A 26,436-nucleotide genomic window follows, 5' to 3' on the forward strand; every position below is an offset into this window, starting at 1 on the left:
TTCCCCCCGCCTCCCGCTCCTGGAAGGATGGGGAGGGGAATTGAGAGAATGTAACTCCCACAGGTTGAGATAAGAACAGCCCAGTAACTAAGGTGTAACACAAATCACTACTGCTACCACCAATAATAAGAGAAAATGAGAGGAGAATACAATACCACCGCCAAACGAGTTTGACCCCCCAGAAGAGAGCCTGTGCCCTTCCGGGTAACTCCCAGTTACCTCCCTGGCCATGATGTGTTGTGGTATGGAATACCTCTTTGGCTAGTTTGGGTCAGGTGTCCTGTCTCTGCTTCCTCCCGGCCTCCACTTGTCCCTGGCAGAGCATGAGACTCACAAAGTCTTAGCCAGAATAAGCATTACTTAACAACAATTAAAAACAATCGGTGTTATCAGCTCTCTTCCCAGGCTGGAAGTCAAAACACAGAGCTTGCACCAGCTACTAAGAAGGAGAAAAACAGCTACTGGTGAACTCAGGACAAGGTGTAAAGCAAAATGTTGTAGAACATATCCTTGCCTTATTTACGGACTTTTGATACAAACTGTTAACATCTCTTACTTACTTGTTCTGATTTGGTTGTCTTCAATCTACTGTTGTTTTCTAGGGGGATGTTTCTTCTACCTAATTGTATTCTCATTTTATGAGAGAACACAGATCAGGACTACTGCATCTAAGCTAAGACATATCTATACAGTAGTGACATATTTTGTTGAAGGTAGTCAAGCAAAACGTGAGGAGAACTGGGGCCTGTATTAATGCTATAGCGACTCTGGCCATGCTCCAAAAAACAAAGCACCATTAAAAAAAGCCCAGGCAACTTTCTAAGGTTTTCAGATTTCTATGTGCTTGTCATGCACCTATGGACATTTGGTGAATGACAGAAAGTGAGCAAATTCCTGAAAACAGGCATTGGAGGAAAAAAACCAACCAACCAACCAAAAAAAAAAAAAAAACCAAAACAAAAACCCAACATTAGTAAGGTTTTATATATACAATGTTTTGCTTCTGCAGAGCAAATAAAGAAATGGGGTGTTATGCAGAGATGCAGTGTTAATGCAGAGGCAGAGCAGAGCTGTCAGAGATGCAGACGAGTCATATGCTCTGGTAAAAGGCAGACTCATGCTTTTCAGACTAGAATGATTCTGTTCACCTTTTGGTGTAACAGAGACATGCCGCCTCTTAACAAGTTACTAAAAAGCATGACAGGGAATCCACTACAAAATTCTAGTAACCAGCTGAACAGCTTGTTGGTGGTGCTGCAGGTTCACAGTCAGAGGATAAAGTATTGCCTTAGATGATCACTTTTAATGATTAATAAACTGATTTGTGTATACCTTCCAGAATACAGAACACAGAATTCAAAGATGGTACACATCAGCTTGTTACACAACATTTAAACGTGTTGTTTTAATCAGTCACTGCAATAAATAGCATAGAGTTTTACAAGCAGTGAAATAATTCAAATTTGAAACCTGGCCACAGCAAATGACAGGACTTTTTCTTCTTGAAGGAAGAAAATCCTTCAAATGAAGGATGTTTTCCTACTTGATATTAAGAGATTAATAATCTGTGGCTGCAGAATAAGATGTAAACTCAATAAAGCTAATAGATTTAAGAGCTTACATTGTGGAGGAATGTATTTCACAGCTGATCAGGACTAAGGAGAGTCAGGACTACAGGACTAGCTGTCAGTCCCTACAGGTGTGCATAAAACCATACAAGTCATGTAAAATTTCAGACTGATAGTGGAAAGGGATCATCTGATCCCATAAAATTATGGCCTAAATCTGAGTCCAATCTTTTTCCTCTTTGTTCTCTTTTAATGATGGAATATATGTTACTTCTTCCATTTCTGGAAGATGAATTGTCACTTAGACAAGCACTATGATTAGAAAACTGAATGTGTGCAATGCAGTATAAAAGGTAGCTGACACTGACTACTTAGACAATGAGCTACAGTTCACTGAAGCAGAATTCAAATGATGCTGCACCAATGAGGAGGTAAAATGACTTCCTCTGAGTACCCACAAAGCAATGGGAAGAGAGATTATCAACAAAAGCCATCAGACAGCTGATGGAAATGGCACAATGGAAAGCAAGCCCTACTACCTTGTTGGATCACCCCTTCTGTCCTCAGGTATGAGAGATTTAACAGTCTAGAGAACAATAAAAGCTAGTACACAGATCCATGAGTGAGTCCTGCTCAGGCAGCCTAATTCAGTCTGGACTGCTGGCTACCTTAGATGAGAGTTAAAAAAAATAGGTTAAATATTCAAATTGGAACACAAAACAGTAGAAAATGTTATGTACAGGAAGACGTAGATCAGTACATAAGAGGTAACGTTCAACTCAGGACTGTAATGGAGATGAAAGTGAGGACAGCTGTGAAGTGCTTTTAGATAGCTGATACACCCAAACAGGTATGACTGATGTCAGGACCAGAATAAGGCTCAGCTTTCAGCTGATTTGAAGCAAGACTTATGCAAGCAGCAGCGATGGAAACCAGAGATAAATTCTAAAACACCATGTTCTAAAGACTGTGATGCCTATCAAGCCATACTAAGGATCACACAGTTCAAATATGCATTGTAATAATAATCTCTGACAACCCCTGAACAAGCAAATCAACCTTTTAAATAACTGCCATTGCTGAAAGATGAAGGGACATTAAATGTCAGAAAGGGAAGAGTATGGAGGAGCAATTAGGAGCTTTCTTCGTATGCATGTTTCATAGCCAGTAGCTGCACTTCTTTAATTAGATGTTTCCATTGAATTTTATAAGCAAGGGTTTCTTTCTGATTGTAACCCAGGCTTTGTTTTTGGTGGGTTGTGGTTTTTGTTTGTTTGTTGTGGGTTTTTGTTTGTGTGCTTTCATGTTTGTTTTTTTTTTTTTTAATGTGTTGGGTTTTGATTTTTTTTTTAATTTTTTTTTTTTGAGGGGTGGGTTTTTGTGGGGTTTTTTGTGGGTTTTTTTTTTCTTTGGTTTCAGCTTTTTTATCAATTGTATTTTTGCCTCTGGCTTATACATGTGTATTTTTGAGGGAAAGACTTAGCCATCTTTCATGTGTTTGTAGGGGAGAAATATCTTTGACTATAGCCCTCTAAAGTTTTCATTTGTACTTCATGTACTTCATACAGAATGCAGTGTATATTTAGATATGCACATAATGTAATTTGCGAATTCTAATCAAAACTGCAAATTCTAGGGGAGTGTTCAAGTTAGATGTCTTCTGAGTGTTTAATCGGATTCTTATTTATGACATATAATATTGAACTTAAAGTAACAAAGTTGAACAGTTTTTGTTTTAGTAAACCAAAGACTGTCAATGAATCTCTAGTTTTGAAAAAACTTGACAGATTCATATGCAAACCTATTTTAATAAAGGGTGTTCTTTTTGCTTCATTTGTTAATACAGTTTACACAGTGAAAACGTAAATAGTCTTCTGCTTGGCTATTCTTCCAGTGTTCAGTCTAGAATAAAGAAGATTGCTGCAATAAATAAGGCCAGAGTGATTGTTCAGTTAGTCCACCAGGCCTTTCCAGGCCTGGTGTTAAATGCTGTTTCCACATTAGAAACAAAGACATATTTAAGTTCTACAGTACTGTTTGTTAGATTAAATTCATTAATACATAGATTTTAAAATTATTTACATATGTCATAAATTTGATCAGTGCCTCAAAAACTTTAGTCTGGAGAGAAAAGATGTATCTATGTATCTATAGATCTCTCTATCTATATAAAAGTAGTAAAATAATATCTACCTTGCTGTGTCTGTTTGTATGAACATGCACGTTTTCCAAGCCATTTAGAAAAGCTGAAAACTGTTTCTAACTAATCATACTGTTGAAAGCTTTAAAAACCAAAAAGCATTGGTATATCCTTAAAGGGGAGTTGTGAATTCTGTTTTGTTTGTTGTCTTTAAATTTGATCTTTTTATAACGAATGTGAGTTAACGTTTCTGTGTAAAACAGTGGATTTGTGTTTATGTAAAGTATAAAACATTTTAAAAAACTGAAACTGAACAGGATTTTGTTCTTTAAATAGTCTGGTTACATCATCAGAGCTATTTTTAGACGAGAGTTCTAATTTGATTCCTTCAGCGCCTCTTAAGCCAAGTATAGGATTTAATTTTTAGCTCTTTTCTCTCTGTCCTCTGTTATTAGGAGATAAAAATAATGAGATCCCAACATTTTTTCAGTAAGTATTAAAGCAGAATCTGGACATCTTACAACCCTTAAAATGGATAGGACAAACCCTCCCGCTCAAACACCCAGTCAAGCACGCAAAAGAAGTCCTCAGAGGCAAAGCACTGGGTCTTGCACTGAGTCAAGAGCTTTCAATTCTCTTGGAAATCATGACTGTATCCTGTAATAGCTCTGCTAAACTTACTGCAGCACGATACTTTTTGGTGTTGCAAAAGGATCTGTGCCTGATGATTCATTTTTAAGCTCCAGTTAAACAAATCATTGAAATGTAAAAATTTTAAGACATATTCAGTCCCATGGAGAGAGGGAAATGAGGCTTCTGTCCTGACTGCATGACTCTGTTATCTTCTGATAATTGGCTTTTTGGCTAGGTAATAAAATACATTTTTTTTTTTCCTGCTCTGTGCAGTTTGGATTTCTGAAAGGAATTGTAACAGCAGTGCAGAACATAAAATGCAGTGAAAAAAAAGCTGTGAGAGTCATTGCAGCAACAAATATCATGATGTGCTACCAAAAATAGTTTAGGAGTAACATGAGAGACAATATAAATTCGGGAAACTGCATGCTTGGGATCTGATGCTTGTAATATTGCTCAAGAGGGGAGCTTTAATTAGCAAACTCATTTGGTTTCAAAGCTGGTTACCTCCAGGTTTGAGAGTCATCAAAGAATATTTGGTGCCATCTCCATATCACTGCATACTCTGAGATTTCTGGTGTCAAATTTTTAGGATTAATTTTATGAAAATGAAAGTGCTTTCTTATTTCTGTAAGTGCATAATAGTATTGATATATCTTTGCAATCAGTAGCTGCTGTTACTCATTTATCCAATTAAAAACTACATTTTCCCCACATTTTCTAGACCAGAGAAAGAGAGTCTGGCTTCCAGAGATGGGGCTTGGTGTGTTCTGACCTGCCAGCATCACCTGGGGCACACAGAAAACTCACCGGTTTTGTGATGGACTTTTTCACAGAAGTTAAATGCCTTCTAGCATCACACAGACTTTGTAAGTATCGTGTTTTGTAATCTGTCCTATGAGAAAACAACAGATTATTGCTCAGTTGAAAATTCACCTGTATTCTATATTAATACAAGCGCTTCCTTAGCTTTAAAAGGTAACAAGCAACTCTTGAACCCAAATTCTGGCAATTGGACAGGGATTTAATATTTTTCCTCTCTCTTACCCCATCTCCAATGCAGTATACATATTGACTGCAGTGCAATACAGTGATACTTTCAATATCACATTGTAAACATAAACACCTACAGAAACACAAATTTTAAGTAGCAGTACAGTGACCAACTAAAGTATATTTTAATTCACTCTTAAATAATTGCTGAAAATCGTTGGTATATTACATGCAACTTCTGTTGTTAATGGCCGCCCACCATAACTCACATGAACAGACAATCTTGTGTAGTAGTTGGCAGTGAGATGCTGAGCATAAGATTTTGGACCATTCTATTAGGCACTGGTACTGTCCTTATCAAGTGGATGCATATTAGCACATATGAATGAAACTAGGTGAATGAAAACTAGGTATTTAGGTGCTTTCAGAACATACTGTAAAAATATTCTAATATTTAGCTGCAAGTCTTGAGACGATATACTTTCTAAGTATGCAGGTGCAGTTTACTCTTTTTTCTACTATAAAAAAAAATCATTTTACAAACAATACAAGTAATACAGCATGTGTCCGGTGTGTGTACTTTTATGCTGCATTGCTTTTAAAATTCTTTAAAATAAAGAGGATATGAAATTAAGAGAGTTACTTTCAAGCTGTTAGTCAGGTTGTTCTTGAAATCAATTGTTTGGGAGACAAGTAGGTGCTGATTCTGTAAGTGCTTGCCTCTGTCTTGTGTGATTTATAGTGGAAGGACATAATGGATCTGAAGTTAAGTGAAATCACTGGCAGTCTCTTCCATCTGTCATGCAGGTTAAACCCTAAATCAGCATGGTTTGAGTTTTTGAAAGCATAAGTGATTCCAGATTATGTGTTTGTTCCTGTATCCTGTAGTTGTATATGAATGTATTTACCTCAGCACTGCTTACTAAAATCAAGACACTCTAGTTTTTCCATTTCTAAAGTAAAGTAACAGTAATTACAATTGTTGCTGGAATGGGTGGTCAAGGAATGTTTTTAGCTTTACTAGATAATGTCCTACATACTGAAGCCGTGTTGCTTTGAGGATTTGTGTCTTTTCCATCCTCGTCTAAAGCATCGGTAGCTGACCTTATTTTAATGAAAGGAATAATCAGTCTCCTTAGAGTAAAAGAAGAAAACATAGCTTCAAGTATAGTGTTAAAATCCATCAGGAGAACTCAGGTGAATACACGCACAAAAGAAAAGTGTTTGCAGGAAACAGATATTTGCTGCTTGTCACTGAAGTGTGTTAGAAATTAGAAGAAGAATACAGAGCTAAAAAACTGACAGGTTTTGTCATGGTTCTGTGATAACTTCTGTTCATACTTTGTTTTCTGCAGTCAGAAGAGTTCATGAGAATCTCAGTTTTTCTGTGCAGTGAAATTGTTTCTGATCATTATTTGGAGAAAGCCCTGAATACATGAATCAAGGAAACCTAAACCTCAGAAACTGGGAGGCAGGAAAGGAAGTTTACAGTTTTACTTCAAATGAAGTGTCATGGCTTTTAAGCATATACTGGGAATAAAGCATGAGGAGATTTGGAAGCTGCAATAATCATTGTGCAACTCCATTCTGGCTTTTTCAGTCTGCCTACAAGCACATCACCTTTTAAAAAGCAACAGTGATTTTGTACGTCACTCCAAAAACATACCCATAATTTTAAAAGTACTTGGGTGTGCATGCAGAACTCTTCTGCTGTTCAGTATCAGTGCACCTATCATATAGTTCTAGTGGATATCAAAGTTAATCTTTTCCTACATGAAAGTGTGACCTTGATAAAATCACCTGCATTTTGTAATATAAGTTCCCTGCAGTAGTCACGTTTCAGCAGCCAAGCTTTGGCTTTAGGTTGATTGCATTGTTTGGTTTATAGTTTTTAGTACTAGAAGGAACTACTATGATCTTTGTCAGTGTTTGTTTTGACAATTGTTTCAGAGAGCTGTTCTGTTATTGAGGCTTTCAGGATTTATCTCACTTGAAACCAGTAGACTTGTACTAGCTGAAATATAAATGAATAGAAACCCCCAGTGTGTTGTTTGTCTTTGTAATTCATTATACTTTAGCTTCGTGTGTACTTTTAGTAAATCCACATTGGAACTATTTTATATCTTTAATAAATCATTTCTTCCCAGCTGTATGTTTGCCAACTAGGTATTGCAAGATAAATATGCAGCAGAAAGGACATCTGGATTGTTTAAGATGTCCTTTCAACTGAGGGATGTGTTAACTGTAAACACTTAAGTTTCTGCAGATTGCAAGCATTCCATTCATTGAAGTTACTTGATATCAAATAATAATATTTTCAAGAATGAGCTTGTGGGGGAAAAAGGGAGGAAAGGGGAAAAAACTGTATGCTCTTGTTTTATAGTAATGTCCTTGGATCTCCTGTGTAGCACCTCTCTATAAATGGGATCAAGTGAATCTTACCGATACTTCTAAATGATTCTTCAGTAACAGAAAATAGGCTTGAAATTTTCAAGATCAGCGTGGAGTTACTGAAGAGGTGTTATAATGCTTGTCTAGTGAAAGCTTTATCCCAAGGCATAAAAGAAAATCTTTTCTAGTTTCTGCAAGCTGAATATTCACATTGAAACAGCTTAGAAAAAGTACTTTTAATGACTGAGGAAACATTAATTGAAGAAAAGAGCTGGAAAGCTGTGCAATGTAAGTCTAAAAGAAGTCAAATTGTAGCAGGAAATACTTGATTTTGGTCGCAGTCCTCATTATGTTTTTTCTAAATAGACTGGATTTTTTTTTTTTTAATGGAAAGCCATCTATTGGCAGGAGGTATCAGAATAAAATGGAATGTTTGTGTAGGTTCAATGCACTCCAGTAAGTGTTTAAAGTAAATTAATTTAGAGAAAATAAATTGAGTTTTCTTACAAACTTCAGTGTCTGTTGTAAGCCTGGAAAGTTCCTCAGCTGCCATAACCCATACGCCTGCCTTTCCATTTCCCCTGTCTAAACTTCTTTTTCGTATGATTTGCTTATGAATGTGGCATTTATTCTTCCCTAAGAATCTATATGAATTTGCAAAGCTTTTTCTGCTAGCTGCTGATAAAGTGGAGGCCCTCAATGTAAAACTTTTGAAATGAAAAAATTCTACCTCTAATATCTCTGTTTTGTCCTATAGCTAACTTTGGATGTGTTGCTGATAATCTGTATTCTGTTTTTTACACAGATTTTACTATACTATAGGGAGATTATTAGCACAAATGCATTTAATAGGATTTTGTTTCACAGGATGAATCTGCCAAAGCCCTGAGGCTCTTTGGTGTATCACATGTTCACTGTGTTGATTGTCAGTAGAACATGCGCAGCACTATAGTGTGCAGGGTGTTAATGAGATACATTGTTTTTCTTTCCCTGTCTTGGATCATCTAATACATCATAATCTAATCTACCTGGATTATGTGCAAAGTGTTCGACACTGTCCTGAGCAACATCCTGGTCTCTAAACTGGAGAGGCATGGATTTGACAGATGGACCACTTGGTGGATAAAGAATTGGCTGAATGTGGCCGCACACACAGTATTGTGCTTAACAGCTCAATGTCCAAGTGGAGACCAGTAATGCATGGTGTCCCCCAGGGGTCGGTACTGGGACCGGCACTGTTTAATATCTTTGTCAGTGACATGGGCAGTGGGATCGAGTGCATTTTCAGCAAGTTTGCTGACGACACCAAGTTGTGTGGTGCAGTCAACACGTTAGAGGAAAGAGATGCCATCCATATGAATCTTGACATGCTTGAGAGGTGGGCCAATGTAAATCTCATGAGGTTCAACAAGGCCACATGCAGGGTCCTGAATGTGTGCTGGGGCAATCCCAAGCACCAAGACAGGCTGGCTGGAGAATGGATTGAGAGCATTCCAGAGGAGAAGGACTTAGGGGTGTTGGTTGACAAGAAGCTGAACATGACCTGGCACTGTGCTTTTCCAGATGAGAAAGCCAACAGAACTGTGGGCTGATTTCTTAATGAACTGCAGCAAACAATACCACTGTGCCTTGTATGCTGTTCAATGAACATGTTAGTGGGGAGTTACATCACATCAAAATACAGAATCCCACCCATGCTTATATCTCTTACAACTTTCAGTCATTTTCTTTGATATTATAGCTGCATGCATTTACATCAACTAAAGATCTATCAAAATACAATTTTATAGCGGTTCTAATCATAACTGTACTATGTGTATTGGTATTTCATCTCTGCCTTTCTGAAGTCACCAAAAAACCCTGTGTTTAGAAGATGTATGACAGGTGTTCCATTTCATTGTTGAGGAGGGTGAAGCTGCGGCTCAGATCTACGTGCTCAGAGCTGCTAAAAAGGAGGTGTGCCAGGCTGAATTAGGGTGCTTATGGAAGTTGTAGAATTCTTTCCTTAAAGAAAATAGACTTTCTAAAGCCAAAGGCCAGCTCCTATGAAAATCAGTGAATATTCGATTTTAAAGTTTAATATTTTCTTAAAATTGTGTTATTCTGAAAGGACTTAGTGGTCATTCACAGCTAACTAGAACCATTCGTCTCTTAAAAAATTAGGCCATTTTAGTTCAAGAAATAAGACATTTTTCAAAACTGCTCTTTATCCAGTGAGCTGTCATCATCCTCCTGTTTCAAGAAGTCTGCACTGTTAGAATCTTTCAGTAAACCTATATTTTTAGCTCTTATTCTGCTGAAATAAGGAAGTAAATAATTCCTTTCAAAGTCTGCTGAACTGTTTTAAATGTAATCAGATGTGTTCCTCAGATCAGGACTGGTTGACCTCTTGGATCACCCCATTACTCTTCTTGTTCTGTGTTACATTAATTTAAAGTCCAAAGTGCTGGAAGGTTGGATGGGCATTCTGAAGCATGCCACCACTTCTCATACACGGAAGAACCAAGCAGGAATGAAGTATAATTAATATCTTACAGCAGTATCTCTGAAAAAAATCTTCATTACTGGTCTCTTCTTCAGCCTCTACAACCCAGTATTTGGCACCAGCTACATCGCAACATTTAAGCTGAGAGGAGAAACAAAAAGCTCTGTTTTACTTCCTCTGTATTTAAGCTGTGTTTGGAGAAATCTGGAGTGTGGATGGTGTGATAGTGTTTGGGTGCGCTGTCAGCTAAAACATTGGGTGGAAGAGACCCAGTTTTGTTTGAGTACTGAAGAAAATATTTATTAAGCTGTAAGACAAAGTTGTTAAATATGTCAATTTATGAAAGTAACATTATTCTTCTAAGTTATGTCTTAGTGTTTGGTACTTGCTTGGTAGTGCTTAAAGTGCCCTGTCACTAATTATGGAGCATGGAGTTAGTGGAAGATTGTTGGTGAAATATCTGAAGACATGCTGCTCATTACAGGTTAAATTCTGTCTCAAGGTTTGCAAGATCAGCTTAAGGCTTGTTTATTCATTTGACACTCTAATCTACTATAAGTGTTCTGCCTCTTTAGGGAGGTTGTTATTGCATTGGTAAATATTTATCAATGCTAACATCTTTTTAAAACTACATCCTTATCTTTATTGTTTAAAGATAAGATTTACCAGCCTGGGGGAGCAGGATATGGGGAAACTGATTGTGTTATTTTATTTCTCCTAAGACTAAAGCAGAAATTATTTCTAATGTATTCCTAGCTCCTGCTGTTACAGAGAGAACTTTTCGCCTCTTAAAAATAATATTTGAATGTGTAATTAAATTTGGTGTAGCCACAATTTTCTCCTAAAGTCTGCAAAAACAGCCCTTCCAGCACCTTGATGATATAGCTATTAAACATGGATTATCTTTTGAAGGAAAAGCAAAGATTAATGACTCAAACTTAAATGATGAATTAGATATATGTGATGAGATGCAGTTTTGTAGTGATGTAAGAAATGGAACCAGAGAAGGCAAAAACATTAAAATGAGATTAATAGATCCACGTGCTTAAGCAAAAAATTCAGCTACCCATTCTGTATAGGAGAAAATAAAATAAATGCTTGCCTTGTGCATATTAAATGGGCAAAAAACAACATTTTAGAACAGTGTGCCTGGCAATTGCAGTCTTACTTATTTTGTAATAAGCCTGTCTGCAACTTTGACAAAACAAAGTCTTCCTGGGAATAGACCCTGCAAATACTTTTCTGTAGAGCATTCCTGAGAATTTTTAGAAGTGAGTATAAATACCTTTTATTGGTAAATCTTACCTATCCAGAGCTAAATCATCATACATTGCCATATGTGTTCTGTGGAAAGAATTTATCCCCCATCAAGTCTGGTAATGACTTGTCAGCTTTTATTTTGCTTTCCTATATAGAATAATTTTCAGTCCACTTCCTGAGGTCACCTAAGCATTTTGTTCAACAGATTCCTGTTCATATGGGTAATGCTAGTAGGATGATCACACCTCTGTGAGAGCTGGTGCCTGTCTGGGGGTTCTGCCTTGCAGGCTGTGGTGTTATATCAGCTGCTCCCAGCTGTTCATGGCAGGCAGCATTTCAGGAGATGGGGCCACAGCTTCATTTTGTATGAGCAGAACCATGTCCTGGGTTTCAAACATCAGATGGCAGGTGCTGGGAGAGTCTTCTCTTTTGCACTGGCTCCACCATCTGAGCAACTGTTTCAAATGTCCTTGTGTGATGGGGCAGCAGACCAACCCTGAACCACCCATTGATCTGCTGGCTGAAATGCTGGCAGTGCCAGATGCAAAGTGACACCTTTTTCAGAAGTGATTAGTTTGTGATGAACCCACAGACTTATAGAAATCTGGATTTGTGTTGGCACTTTTATGGAAATTAACCTTCTCTAAAGATCTGGTTTAGATCTTCTCTAAAGATCTGTGCTGGTTTGTCCCTGTCTGCAAGCAGTGCATTAGTACTAATCTTTGTATAACCTGCCACTACAGAAGGTGTTCTGTCTTAAATGTGATGTGTATGGTTATGTGGTTGTGTGCCTTGTTCAGATGAATGGGTGGTGTGGGGATTTTTTTGCCTTTGTTTAAGGAAAAGTTACAGGAAGATAAGTGGTTTTTATATCTTTGTTCTTATGTATAACTGATTTTTCTGGCAGGTCTGTTTGGAATGGAAAAAGCTGTGTGTATTTCTAAGTTGATTAAAAATGAGATCAATTAATGTAGTGTAAATTCATACTGTAGGTGCAAATTAAGATGTTTCAATCTTCAGATAAATCAGAGCTTCTGTGCTTATCTATTTCATGGGAAGAGGTTACCATGATCAGTTATCTGTCATTACCCTTCTGCAGGTGCTTGCTAAAAGAGCTGCTCACATGAATACTCTCTAAAACTCCCTTTTAATGTGTAGATTTAAGCTGCTGAAATTGGTGGGTTGATTTAGCTCATAAGTTTCTTGACTGAACTAGGTGATCTGGGAGCACTTGCACAAGCAGTGTCTGCCAGCAGACTAGTTGAGTGTTCTATTAGAAAATACTGACAAGTAGATAAGTATTACAGCTTCTTCCACGGAGCAACCTGGTCTAGTGAAAGGTGTCCCTGCCTGTGGCAGGGTGGTTGGAAATAGATGCTTTTTAAGGTCTCTTCCAACGCAGACTATTCAAGGATTCGCAGAATCCTTGATCCACAACCATTTTCTTTTTTTTTTTTTTTTTTAATTCCCACTTCTGTTGGTAATTTTGACGTTTTGAAGTATTTTTCTTTTTTTCTTCAAAATGAGAGTCATCTGAATGAGTGCTTCCTTAAGTTGTCTTGAGTGTGGTTACCTATGGTGGGCCTGATTCACAAATAGTGTATAATGGGGTGTGATATATATGGTATGACCAAGGGAGCACAGAAAGGTGGTTTTAAATGTGTTGTCTCTTTAATAGGTTAATGTTGGGAAATCTAGCAGATGTAAATAAAAAGAATTTAACTTTCCATTCACTTGTTTTGCTTCTGAGGCAAGATTCTCAGGCCAGTAGAAGGTATCAAGCCTACCACAGTTTGCTGATTGCACAGACTATGTCTGATTGGAGAATACTCTCTACACTATACAGTCATTGAGTGACTAATTACTACTTGTTACCTTCTTGCTAATTGTTTCATATTAATTTTCTGAATGCATTCCTAAAATCAAAGTAACTGATTTCCAGTATATGTCATTCAGTTTAGTTCCTTTTCCACTGTGCATAGCAGGTATATAATGAGCAATGTTTGCCTAGATGGCTGACTGCCTAGCACCTCTCTGGGCAACTGTGGATTTAAAATGTCATTAAAGCGCATTCCAAGTTGTTCATGTTTTAATGACCACTCATTTGACTTTCTGCTGAAAGTGTGGAACAGTTTCCTTCCCTATTGCTTCCTGTCTTTCTGAGGCAGAGAGGTTGGATGAGTTCAGAAATATTGTACCTATATGTTGTGCTTTGTACCTCTGCCTTCCCACGTTTTTCAGGAACTTGTCCTTTCAGCACAAAGTAATTTACTTTGACTGCTACAGAGAAGGAGCCTTTCCCTGCTCTTTTGCTCTGTAATCCACTCACCAATATATACACACAGACCATACTCAAATATATATTGAGGTCTGGAGTGTAACAGATTTTAGCATTGCCTGAACACATCTAAAGGGGAAATTCTAAATAGTATCTGGAAGTAATCATGTTTTGCTAGTGTAGATACATTTTCTGCATGACTCTAACAGTAATATCAAGCTTTCAGGAACTGAGGTCACTAGGCCAATTTAGAGGCAATGTAGACCTAAGGTTTGTGGTTGTATTTTGTCAAAAATGCTGGGGGTTTTGCAGGAGTCTTTGAATTTTGAGCAGTATTTGAATCTTACTGGTGAGGCTACCCTTCAAATAGAGCTTAGGCTCTTCCAGCTCAAATGCTTCCTCCTTGCACTACCTACATGTCCTATGTATAGTGGTTACATTACCATATATTTTAGTCCTGCATATATAAAAGCTGTAATATTAGTACAGATAAGCATCTGAATTTTTTTGTTTAACTTGTTGGCACAGAGGTAAGCGGTGTGGGTAGTACCGCGGTGTTGGAGACTGCACTGTTTGGTAAACCAGTATTTCATTTTTTTTAAACTGAGGATTGAAACCTATTTTAAGGTTGTGGAAACATCAGCAGTTCAGTCCCATTAAGATGTGGGAGTAAGCAAATACTTGCAGACAGTAATTACAGCCTGGTCTTGTTCCCCCGCTGAGGAGAAATGGAGGTGCTGATGACTGGGGAGGAGGAGGGCTAGAGGGAATGAAAGGGTAGCAGGAAAACAGATGAGGCAAAAGGGGTTGCATTTTAAAAATGTTTGAAAAACACTGTCATAAGTAGCTAGAAAAAGTTTAATGTTAGGTTGTGATAGAGGAAAAACAGCACAGAATAGCTCAGTGATTGATGACTCACTCAAGATTCAGTTAGAAATAAAAATTCACCTTTAAATAAACTGTAGAGCACTTGAGATGCTCTGATATTGAATTACTTCAAGTACAGAGAAAATAACATACAGGTCTCCAGGTTGGGAAAAGACTGCTCTGAAAACTTGGTCACTACTGGCAGTTTGTTTCTAGCCGAAGCTGACTGGTCCACATCATCATGTAGTTCACATATTCTTATTCCAGAACTTTGTATGTAGCCAGAAGGGTGCTTAGGTTTTTTGTTTGAATGTAATGCATTGGCCATCTGCGCTCTCTGTGCCTGCAGACTGAATACAGCTTTTGCCTAATGGTTTCTTCTCAAGAAGAACTTAATAAAATCTGCAGTAGATGAAACAGTGACTCACAGTTGCACAGTTTAGTGCATACTGTGCTTATCGCACAAACAATAGGGTGCCTTGCTCTGTTTTAGGATTTGGCTCAATATGAATATCATCCATCATTTTTAATACAGAGTTCCTTTTGCCTGCGGTGGAACTTCTCCTTATACATATAATACTCTGAAACACCCTTAAAAATACCTGCATGCCAAAGGTTTTTTGTTGTATTAAATGATCACTTACAAAAAAGGCACTGGACCTACTCCAGCAAACCACTCAAACATGGACTTAATTATAGGAACACACAAGCAGCTTCTGTTCATGCAGTATGGCTTGGCACAAAACCAAAAATTATGTGCCCACAGAGGGACTAGGTTGAAACTACTGAGGGCTACTGAATTCAAATAGGATGTGTTAGTATGCTTAATGGTAAACAAACAGATAAATGCTGACTTAGCCTACAGTGTTTGACATATTCAGAATAGATTTTTCTGTTGCTTGCTGAACTCTCTCTCACCCAAGACAATGCTTCTCTTTTTTTAACATCATCTATATCGAAGTTCAGCATACTGTCCTCATATGGCCATTTCTTTGAGAGCTGTAAAGGCAGCCTCAATTGTAAAGCCATCCTAATCATTTGTGTTATAACTGCTGTTTTTTCTTCAGTTTTAGCATTCAACTTCAACCTCTTTAGTGGGAGATGCCTTATAATAAAAATACTTGTATAAGCATGTGCATATTCTGAGGCCTAGTATATAATGATAGTGTTTAAATCTCTGAAGTTCAGAGAAGGGCCATAAAGATGATCAGAGGGCTGGAGCACCTCTCCTATGGAGACAGGGTGAAGACTGCTTAGCTTCTTCAGCCTGGAGAAGAGAAAGATCCTGGGACACCTTACAGCAGCTTCCAGTGCCTAAAGGGGGCCTACAAGAAATCGGAAGAGGGACTTTTTACGAGGGCATGTAGAGACAGCTAAGGGGGAATGGCCTTAAAATGGCACAGGGGTAGGATTAGATTAGACATTAGGAAGAAATTCTTTACTCTGACGGTGGTGAGGCTCTGATCCAGTTTGCCCAGAGAAGCTGGCAGTGGAAGAACCACTGGAAGGTGTCCCTGCCCATGCCAGGGGGTTGGAATTAGATGATCTTTAAGTTTCCTTCCAAACCAAATCATTCTATGATTCTAACAGAATGCCAGTTGTCCTACTGAGAACTGAATCAAGCTTGAGATCCAGCTTTCTTTATCCTACATATTGTGGAACCAGGTCATCATATGCTTACATATCTCTTCAGAAAGCCAAACTAAAGCTTTTTGCTACAGGAATTTGTTTCTTGTTTGTTGTAGTGGTAATATTAAAGCTTATTAGAATTTATCATCAGTTTAGATTGCTTCACCACTTAATTGCAGTCACCTCTGGGATGCATTCTTTTGAATCCCACATTTTACTGCTGTGACTTTCAGAGTTCCCCTCAAGGTTTATTGTCAGAAATGCTAAATGATTCCTGTGGTGCATCATGAAATTGAATGTGCAACATTGCCAAACTTCGTGTGAATGCTCTTTTCAAAACCTCTCCACAGAACCTCACTGAGAGTATTCCAGCTTCAGGAATGTGTGACAGAGAAGGGGCAGGTGGCAGTCTGCCATCATAGTTTTGTGACATGTCTGGTTCTGAAGGATAGGGGACTCCATTGAGGAGGAGGCTGAATCATAAGCTGTTGATGTAATTGAAAAATGTGAAACTGTGCTGCAGTTTTGGTGTTTGAGATATTCTTGGCTCTGCTGAATTCTATCATAGTTTCCTCCTAAATCAGGTTTTGTAGTGGAGCTGGCTTTTACTTTCTTTGTGAAACACACCTGGAGTTTACTCTACCTGCAGAAATTACTTTTTTATATTTGTTGGGGTTCTTTTGTTTGTTTGTTGGTTTTTTTTTTTTGGTTGGTTTATTTGTTTGTTGGTTTTTCTTGTAACTTAAAAGAATACTCACAGTGTAGGTCTTAATAATTGCTGTAACATGTAAATGCTGACCTATATCTCATTAATGTGTGCAATTCCTGCAGTTGCAGTTCTTGCAGCAGCAGAATTAAGAACAGGACAGTGCAGTCTGGATTTGGTCTGAAATTTTTTTTAATTTTGGATATGAAACTTCACAGGGTGGGTTTCTGGTCTATGGCTAATAGTACAAGTAATATATGAATTCATTTCTTGGAGAGATGTAATGGGCTTGACAATGCAGCATATGTCTCAACAGGGATCAATTTCCCATAGACACTGCTTATTAGTTCCACAGTTCATTACGTTCTATATACTCTGTTTCCCTTCATTTGCAGCAGAAACAGATCACAGAAGTGGTCAATGGATGAGAGTGTGACTGCCAAAGCATTTACAATTTTTCATGAAGAAATTTTTAACATATACTACTTTTGAGGCATATTATGCAATTTTATGACCAGAGTACAACTCTAAATCTGCTGACATCACTGGAACTTGCTTCTAATCTGCCTATTTTGGATGTTAACAAAAGCATTTTGTTTTAAACTAATTTTTTAAAAAGAAAAATATGTTCAAATTATTTTTTCAAAATGAAAGTCTGATTTCTAGATTATAAAAACAATAGTATTTTGGTTGAGGGTCAGAGTTAAAGTTTTCTAGAAGGCAGATTTGGTTTGCAATCCCTGTTTTCTCCCATGCCAGAAGATACCACAATCTTAGTTATTGACAGGAAAATGTTTGTGTTTCTACTTCATCAACCAGTCTAATAAATGATTCTGTACAATTTTGAGACAGGAATAAGTAACAGATCCATATGGAAACACAACCGTGTGTAACTGAGGGCATACAAACTTAAGGAACCTGAAGGACAAGCAATGAGTGCCTATGAGGGACAGCACCTCTTAAACTGGATATGCTGCCAGAGAGATCTTACTATGGCAACACAGACATTGAGCCCATCAGCTATCATAGGGTGACTGCCTGTTTATATGCTCTTTCTGTGCAGTCAATGCAAACATTTTACTAAAGATAAGTGAGCTGACTTGCAAGTGGATATTCTCTTTTGGATTAGTTTATATCTAACTTAAGCTTCCAAGGTCTACGAGTGTAACTGCCTTTTGAGTTTAACTGCTCTAGGAATTTAGCCGAATTTAGGAATTTGTCCAAGATCACATCTGTTAGTCCAAATTTGGATCTTGGGTGTATTTCTCATTTCAGGTTTAATAAAGACTTTCTTTATACACAATTTATAATTGGTGGGATAATTTTACTGTGAGATGCTGCAAGTGTTCTGATCCCTCAATATACCATTAATTCAGATAAAACAGCTGTAAGCGCTGTAAGCTCACACTGAGTTTCAGGAAAGCTTAAGTTTTGGCCCATGATGTATTTGTGGCTCAGATCAATGTTTTACTGTATAAAGTAGCTATGGGACATTCTTTAAATCTTTCTAGGTTCTTAATGGCTGAATAATTTGCCATATCTTCACTTACGCACCAGTCTAGAAAAGCACTTAAACTGGTTTATAAGTTAAAGCAGTCAAGTAGTCTGGTGAGATTTATCGTGCTCTTAATTTCATGTGTACTTGAGATGAAATGAGCCTAAGGTTGGGTCCTTAGAAAATGTCCTTTAAAGGGAACAATAACCTGAGTTAACAAAAGAATAATCTATGTTGTTATGACAATAATTCAGCAGTGTACCTGCAAAAAACATACTTGTGAAACATTGCGGAGTGAGGTGTATTGCATCTTGACGTTTTAAAAGCAAGAGATAAATACTCAAAACCTCTCATTGGATAAGATGGAAGTGAAAGTAAATCCTTCAGATTTTTTCAAATTATTTTCAATGTTTATTAAAAGGGGAAAGTGGGAAACAAGGACTTTTTCCTCTTAAATGTGTTCTCTACCATTGCTGATGGGCTTGACCTTGGCCAGCAGTGGGTCTTCCTTGGAGCAGTCTGGCACTGGTTCTGTCTGACATAAGGTAAGCCTTTAGCAGCTTCTCACAGAAGCCACCCCTGTAGCCCCCATGCTACCAAAACCTAACCACACAAACCCCAGTACTATAAAAAAGGTAAAGCAGTTAACTTTGGACACAAGAAAGTACTAAATATATACATCTGCTCACTAAATCTAATTGGAGCTGTGGGTCTCTGCTCATGGAATATGTGCTTGGAATAAACTTAGTAACAAAGACCTTATGACTTCAATTTTGTAGGATGCAAGCATAAAATGACAAGTAGCCATGAGTGTATGTAGGTATCGAAGAGAGAGATATATACAGAATGTGGTTAAATTGAAAGAAAGCAATTGAGGAGGTTTTTTAGTTGTCCTTCCTGAAAGATTTTAGACTTCTTTGTGTGAAGATTGTATCCTTTGGGCATTTCTCAGTTCTCTGGTTTTGTAATGAACAGAGAAAAAAAAAACAAACAACAAAGCAAAACAAAACAAAAAATGTTTGCCTGTGAATTGTTAAGTGAACTGGTTCTATTCATCTGGTAATAGTTGTGGGTGTTTTTCTGGCCTTTTAAGTGCTAGTGCTCTTTGTGCTTGACAAACACCAATGGAATTTTTGTTCTTAAAATGTTTTAGTGCCTATGAAGGGGATTGTTACTCCACTTTTACAGAATGTTGTACCTGCACAAAGATGCAGATTGTCTTGGATCCTGAGACAAATGAAAGGGTTGTGCAAAGAACAGACGGAAAGGAAAATAATTTGTAAAGAGATCTGCTTTTGCCATCTTAAATTTAGTCCATATATTGTTATAAAACATTTAAGAGACTTCCTACTCCTTCAGATATGAGTTTTATTTTCAATTTATAAATAGTTTAGGGTTGATTTTTTTTCCAATTCTAATGACTTCTGTCCAACAAATCTTGTATTTTATGTTCTTTTAATTAAATTATGTTCTTTTAATTAAATATAAACCACAGTCTTTTACATAGTCTTGTTATAGTGCAGATCTTTTGCTTACATTAAGAAGATGAAGTAAGAAATAATTTCAATCTACAGGTAAAACTCAGTATCAGGTTTTCAAATACCAAAAAACTAGTCAATGACAGAAATGTAATTTAGTGAACACTGCAAGGAAACGGTAGTTTTTCTGTGTCTGAACATTGACCAATAAATGGTCTATTATGCATGTAGGCTCCATTTTGATTACTGATCAAAGTCCATCACTGAAATCATCTGGGATGCTATGACTTAGTAGTGCTTCTTCACGTATATTTTTGGTGTATCAAAATTATACAAGCTAACCAGATAAAAGGCTGTGAATTTCAAAACAACTGTGCAGTGTGTGCGGAGAAAGAATATTCTTTGCCTTTATAATTTTCCTAAAGTTTCTTTCCCCCCTATTAATTTCTAGCACCATCCGATAGTAACAGCCTTTCTCATAAGAAAAAAATTAATTAAAATTGATTATCTCCTCAATTATATTGTCAGATTACTTGCAAAAATGTCTCAGAGTAAAAGAGAAGATGCTAAATAATACAATAAATTGTTTTGATTTCTCTCTCTTAAACAGTTCACCACATTCTTACTGTTGTGACTAAGGTCTGAGTTATTGGAAAACTACTGTTTGAAACCTATAAAGCATGCTAAATGAGCTCATTAAAAGACTTTATACTAAACCCATAACTGAAGATTCATATTGTACATTACAGGGACAAATGGTTTTCTGTGCAAGTGTAAGAAGCCCAGTCACTTCTGCAGTGCTTTTTACTGGAAATTTGCAATGATTTTAACCTGACATACATTTTGCATGCGCAGAAACTACATTTGTACACATTTGTGCATACAAATAATCAAGAAAATGTGCCTGCAGTCCTAAGTATATTCTGCTCTGGCAGAAGTTGATGTGTTCAAACACTTGTATCAGTGCTGAACTAGAAACCACCTGTTATTTTTCTAGTTTTGAATTCCTGCCTGATTTGACAAACTTCCCTAAGCCATCCGGAATTTCTGTAATAGGTGAGAGCATCTTGGATACTGCATGTAACAGATTTTTGCCTCTGGGGCATGTAACATTAACCTTCCTCTGCATTTCAGAAGAGTTAGGACATTGTCCTGCTTTAATTGGACCAGATGTTTCAAAGTAGCAATAGAGATTCTGTCTAAACAGCATGATTTAGATGACAAAGCAGTCCTATCTTCTGTACTTCTGTACTGCCAAGTCCATAGAGAAGATGTTAGTCTTCTGTCATGGCACACTGTAAAAGAATTTACAACTAGAAAGATGAAAAGTTTTGTTTTGAGCTTGGGGTTTTCTCTGAGGGGAGAAGGGGCTGAGAGGTTGTATTAAGCCAGAAGCATGTCTGGACTGTGGGGGAAACACCTCATTTTGGACAGTTGTAAAATACTCAGTTCAGGATAGTATGCAATTGAGTATGCAAACTGCTCCTACCACATATCCAAAATCAAAAAATCTCTTAACAATGCAGTGCCATGGTATTTTGGTCCAAATATTACTTGAAATGATTTATCTACTTCAGGTCTTGTAAATTGGGAAGAGGACATTTATATTAGTCATGTACAATTAAAGAACATTTTTAGATTTATGTGCAACTTCTGTTGGTTTTAGTATGATAGTATTATTTCATCATGCAGGCTTGATGAATGAAAGTGAGTATTCTCTAGAAACCAAGCACAATATGATGATGAATTTTTTGCAATTTGTCCCAATTTCTTGGTAAAGGTTTGAGGTTTGGTGTTCTTCCTGCATTTTTTTCTTTTTTCTTTTCTGATATAAATTTAACCAGAAGTTTGAAAGTTTGAAAAAGTGTGGATTTTTCTTGCTCTTTTTGCTTGTCTTTTTTTTTTTTTTTTTAAGTTCTTTAAAGAAACTGTAAAGCTGTTTATATGTTTATATAGTCCTCGCATAACTGTAGGTAGTATAACTAGAATCCTTCAAACACCTGAGGCTTAAAACAAATCTGGGAAAGAGCACTAAGCCCAGATTCAGATGTAGATTTTCTGTGTGCAAGGTAATTTTGAAGAATTCCTCTGGGGTGTGGAATGTGCTGCACATAGCTGCCCCATGAATACTGCATTTAGGTTCTGCTCTGAGACTTCTTCAGTTCCTTTCCCCTATGTTTCTGTAGTATTATAATATAAATTAAAAGTAGAATCTGTTAGCTCCAACCAAAACCGCCTTCTTTGCTTTGGCTGGCCAGGAATAAAGAGAACAGAGCATATCCTTATTCTGTCTTCTGTGTATTAACTACTCTATTTCTATAGTGAATACCAAGCTGGAGCTACACAAATTGATGGGCTTTTTGAACATCGAAAGCAGCCATTAAGTGGTGAAATTCTTAGCATGTGGTTAGCATGTGCTTACTGCCTTACCGTTCTGAATGATGTCATCATGACCATGATGTAACTCAAGAGGAAACTAAAATCTTAGCTGTCCAAAACTGTGGCTTTGTAATTTTCTTAAAAGTTTGTGTAAACTTCAACTATTATTTTAACTTTTGGTAGTATTTCATGTTGAATTTGCCCTGAGATAAAAAATTTAAAATGGAAGATGAGAAAATTAGTCTTCATTTGATTTAGTTGGTGCTACTTCTCAGCCTAACACACTGCATTTTCTCTTTTGTGTACAAAATATATACTTTCTTAACATAGGTTTAAGTAAGAATATTTGCAGCATTTGTTAATAAAGATTTGTTTATTTTCTTGAAGATTCAAGAAAAAACAAATGCACATTTGGGGCTTATTTGACGTTTCCATTTTGGTCTGCATTTTGTAGATGCTAAATACAGAAGTCTTACATGCAGAAACAACCATCAACTCATAAATTTGCATTATTTTGGAAAGTCCTTTATGATAGCAGCAATGTTCTTCCTGATGGAATGTGGTATTGTCAGAAAAATAACATTTTCATTTAGGGTTTGTGTGCTAAGTACGGATTTATACATTCAGATTAGTAATTTGGTACAGAAACAAAATATCCAGAGGCTCCTGCTTCAGCAATATCAATGTTCAGTTTCTAAGACATTTCCCTCCAAGCACCCCATTTTTACTGACCTTTGATTTACTGAATTTTCATCTGCTTGGTGTTAACTCGCCTTTTCTTTGGAAAGTTCCATAACAAACATTCAGTGAGATCCATGACTTACAGCATGAGAATGTGAGAAAAAAAGTGTATTTTCTGCTAGTCAGAAAATGTAGGCGCTTTTTTGTGTTACATAAGTCTAAAAGCCTCTCTTTTAAAGTATCAAGATCAGCAGGAGGCATAAGTATGAGTAATCTATGTTTTGCCTTGTTTGAAGCAATTGGTTTTGAAATAACAAAGCTATGCAAACTTGAAAATACCCATTTGTAGGGAGCCTGGCAATATGTTCATTTCCTTGACATTAGAGAGAGAAACAAGCACTGAAATTCCGTTAACTTAAGTGCTGAAGTGGTAGTACAGAATTGAAGTCTTTCTTCATGGGTTTATTGGCCATTTTAAGATATACAAACTCCTATTCCATAGTGTGCTTATAGTAATGTGACCACAGATGGGACAATTAATAATTAATTTATTATGAGGTATCCCTAGGCACTGATGCGTAAGTTCTGTATCACTTGCTCTAGAACATACATTAGGATTCCTTATGAACATTTTTTTCTAAGTACTTTAATAAAGGGGATATCACCTCCTGTTATAAAACTTTGCATGAATGTTTAGAAGGTAGATCAACCCATTAGATTTGCCTGTTCATAATTTTGCTACAGTGCTAAACCTGATTGTCTTGATTGGACAGGAAAGTTTCCCCACCTATTCATCAGGTGTTTTCCAGTTATACTATGCATTTATTTATGAGATAAACTGCTCCAGAGCTAGGGAATGACATAATAATGTAAGAAGTATTAACAGGCAGAGCATTTTTCATATGTGTTTGGGATGGTTTCACACATGGGTTTGTTGAAAGTATGTTAATGTAGTAGAAGTTATGTATCTGTTAAGCATCTGTTATTAATGTCATAATTCTTTTATTGAAAACTATTCTAAATTCAGTGAAGCAAGATTTTCAGTGAAGAGTATCTTTCTTGTTCAGTAAGAGGTGAAAGATGTTCCTCTTAGTATTACTGACTGTTGTTAGGAAAGAAGAAAGTAGGTCAGTGGATAGTCTGTAACATCTTGTAACGTATAGTTGCCTTTTATTCCTTTTGCTGAGAATTTTTGAAAAATCAGCTAAGCCATCTTATAAAGTGCAGGATAAGCCCAAAAGATTGGCATACCATTGTGGTATTTCCTCTTTGCAGAGCTGTGCTCAGTCATTTTGCTGGATATTGATCAACCATAAATATGTGGTCTCCTTACACAATTTTTGTTTTTGAAAGACATATCACGTCTCAGGGTAGAAAACAATTTAATAAATAGTGAAATGAAATCTCTAAATGTTTCTCCAGTCTTATATGATGCGGTTTGCATACTTAGAAATAATTTTATCAACTATTAATTCATGATTCACTAACATACTTTGTGTAACTCAAATCTAGTTAGCAGTTATTGTATCATTCTGTGCTGTCCCTCAGTTCTTTACAGACAGGAGAAAAAAAGTGTGCCATATTTGAACAGGTGATATTGAAGAGCAGATGGATGAAGACTTAAATGTATTAATTTCCTGTGGTCAGGTCGCCTGCGGTATAGTGGAATTTGAAGTATAAGTTGAGACTTCATTAGGAAAGCTTCCTGAAAGACTATTTATATATGCAATGTAAAACTGATGCCCCCACCTTCTGTTGTATATTGGATGTTCTGTAACTGTGGACATAGTGGTGGTTTAACCCCATCTGGTAACCATGCAGCCACTTGCTCACTAACCCATCTGTTCAGGTAGAGAATTGGAAAAAAATGGTAAAACCCATGGGTTGAGATAAGAATAGTTTAATAATTGACATAAACCAAAATATAATAATAATAATGAAATCAACAACAACATTTGGCACCTCACAGCTACCTTCCCCCAGTTTGTGTACTGATCATGACATTCCACAATATAGAATATCCCTCTGGCTAGTTTGGGTCAGCCGTCCCAGCTCTGCTCCCTCCTCACTTCTTGAGCACATCCTCATTGGCAGAGCACAGGAAACTGAAAAGTCCTTGAATTAGAGTAAGCACTAAACTAAACAACTAACACATTAGTGTGTTATCAACATTATTTTCAATAAAAATCCAAAATACAACACTGTACCAGCTACTAGGAAGAAAATTAACTCCATCGCAGCTGAAACCAGGACAACAGTGTACATTGAGTTAACTCATTTTTCTTGTGCAAGATTCCAAATGTTAAGCATTTAACAACTGTTAGTTTGTCATGGTGAACCAGTAGAAATGAACTGGCCAAGTTATCCGCTGGTGTGTTTAGAAGGACTTTTCCTTTCTACTCTCAGAAGTATCGGAACTTAATGTATTCTTTTATGGAGAAATAAGATTTCTGTGTGAAAGGAGACAATTGCAAAGGCTGTGAATCTTTAGCAGAAACTTGAATGAACAGAAGTTAACAATTCAGGCTGGACTTCTTGGAAAAAAAAAGGTGAAAAGGATGTGTTGCCTGCGCTCATGGAGATATTTGAGAGGAAGAGAATATGTTAGGATGTAAAGTTTCCCTCCCCATTGACTTAGGTGAGCAATAGAAGGACCTATTGATTCTTCCTTCTAACCCACCCCCATGCACAGTGACATCTGAACATCAAAGCTGATGATTTTGCATATGGTGGAGGTCAGCATATATCACAAGTCTATTTTCTAAAGTACTCCTTTTGCTTTTCTGGATATCTGTATGTTTGCTTTCTTTCTTCCTTTCTTGTAGATGTCATCCTCTATTAGACAAGTATTGAGTACTTCCCTTTCTCATCTATTTCGACTAGCCACAACTACTTTCTGTGATGAAATACTGTGGAAATATTCACACACACACACCAACATCTGCAAAGGTGCAATAAAGTTACCTTACATCTGCCTTACAACTTTTACTTTGATAATTGAGTAAAAAAATATTGAAAGAAGACCTGAGAAGAGCTGTGCCACTTGTTTGAATTGACATTCAGTCAGGGCCTCTTTACCCATATACTTGGCACTAAAATATGTCAAGTTTTTCACTTAAATGTGAGCCAATTATGCAGATGACAGTCATAGTACCAAATACAGCATATGGGTGCACACGAAGCTGAAAATACCAGAGCTCACCAAATTCATGTTAAAATCGACTGAAAACAATTATTTTCTGCTTGAGTGCAGGAATGCTGGAGGGTTTTTCTTATGCTATTACAGAGAATATTAATGACAGTAGAAATGGGACTAAGTATGTTCCTTCATATTTTAAGCAGCAATTGTAGGAATAAAAACAAAAGGTCCATTTTTAACAGTAAACTTTATCTCTCTTATTTAATCTTCTCTTCTTTTTTATTTTTCCCCTGGTAGTTTTCCACGAGTCTTCC

At 36.9% G+C, this 26,436-nt stretch overlaps 1 long non-coding RNA gene across 1 annotated transcript in view; it reads left to right on the top strand.

The window, feature by feature from the left end:
• Window positions 1–26,436, top strand: part of LOC136019429 (uncharacterized) — a 370,301-nt gene that overhangs the window by 287,864 nt on the left and 56,001 nt on the right. Inside the window, exon 2 of the long non-coding RNA XR_010614872.1 lies at window positions 5,066–5,210. This is a non-coding gene — a long non-coding RNA (uncharacterized LOC136019429). The remainder of the gene's footprint in view (window positions 1–5,065; window positions 5,211–26,436) is intronic.

Source organism: Lathamus discolor, chromosome 9 (assembly GCF_037157495.1).
Source record: "Lathamus discolor isolate bLatDis1 chromosome 9, bLatDis1.hap1, whole genome shotgun sequence".
NCBI classification, from domain to species: Eukaryota; Metazoa; Chordata; class Aves; order Psittaciformes; family Psittacidae; genus Lathamus; species Lathamus discolor.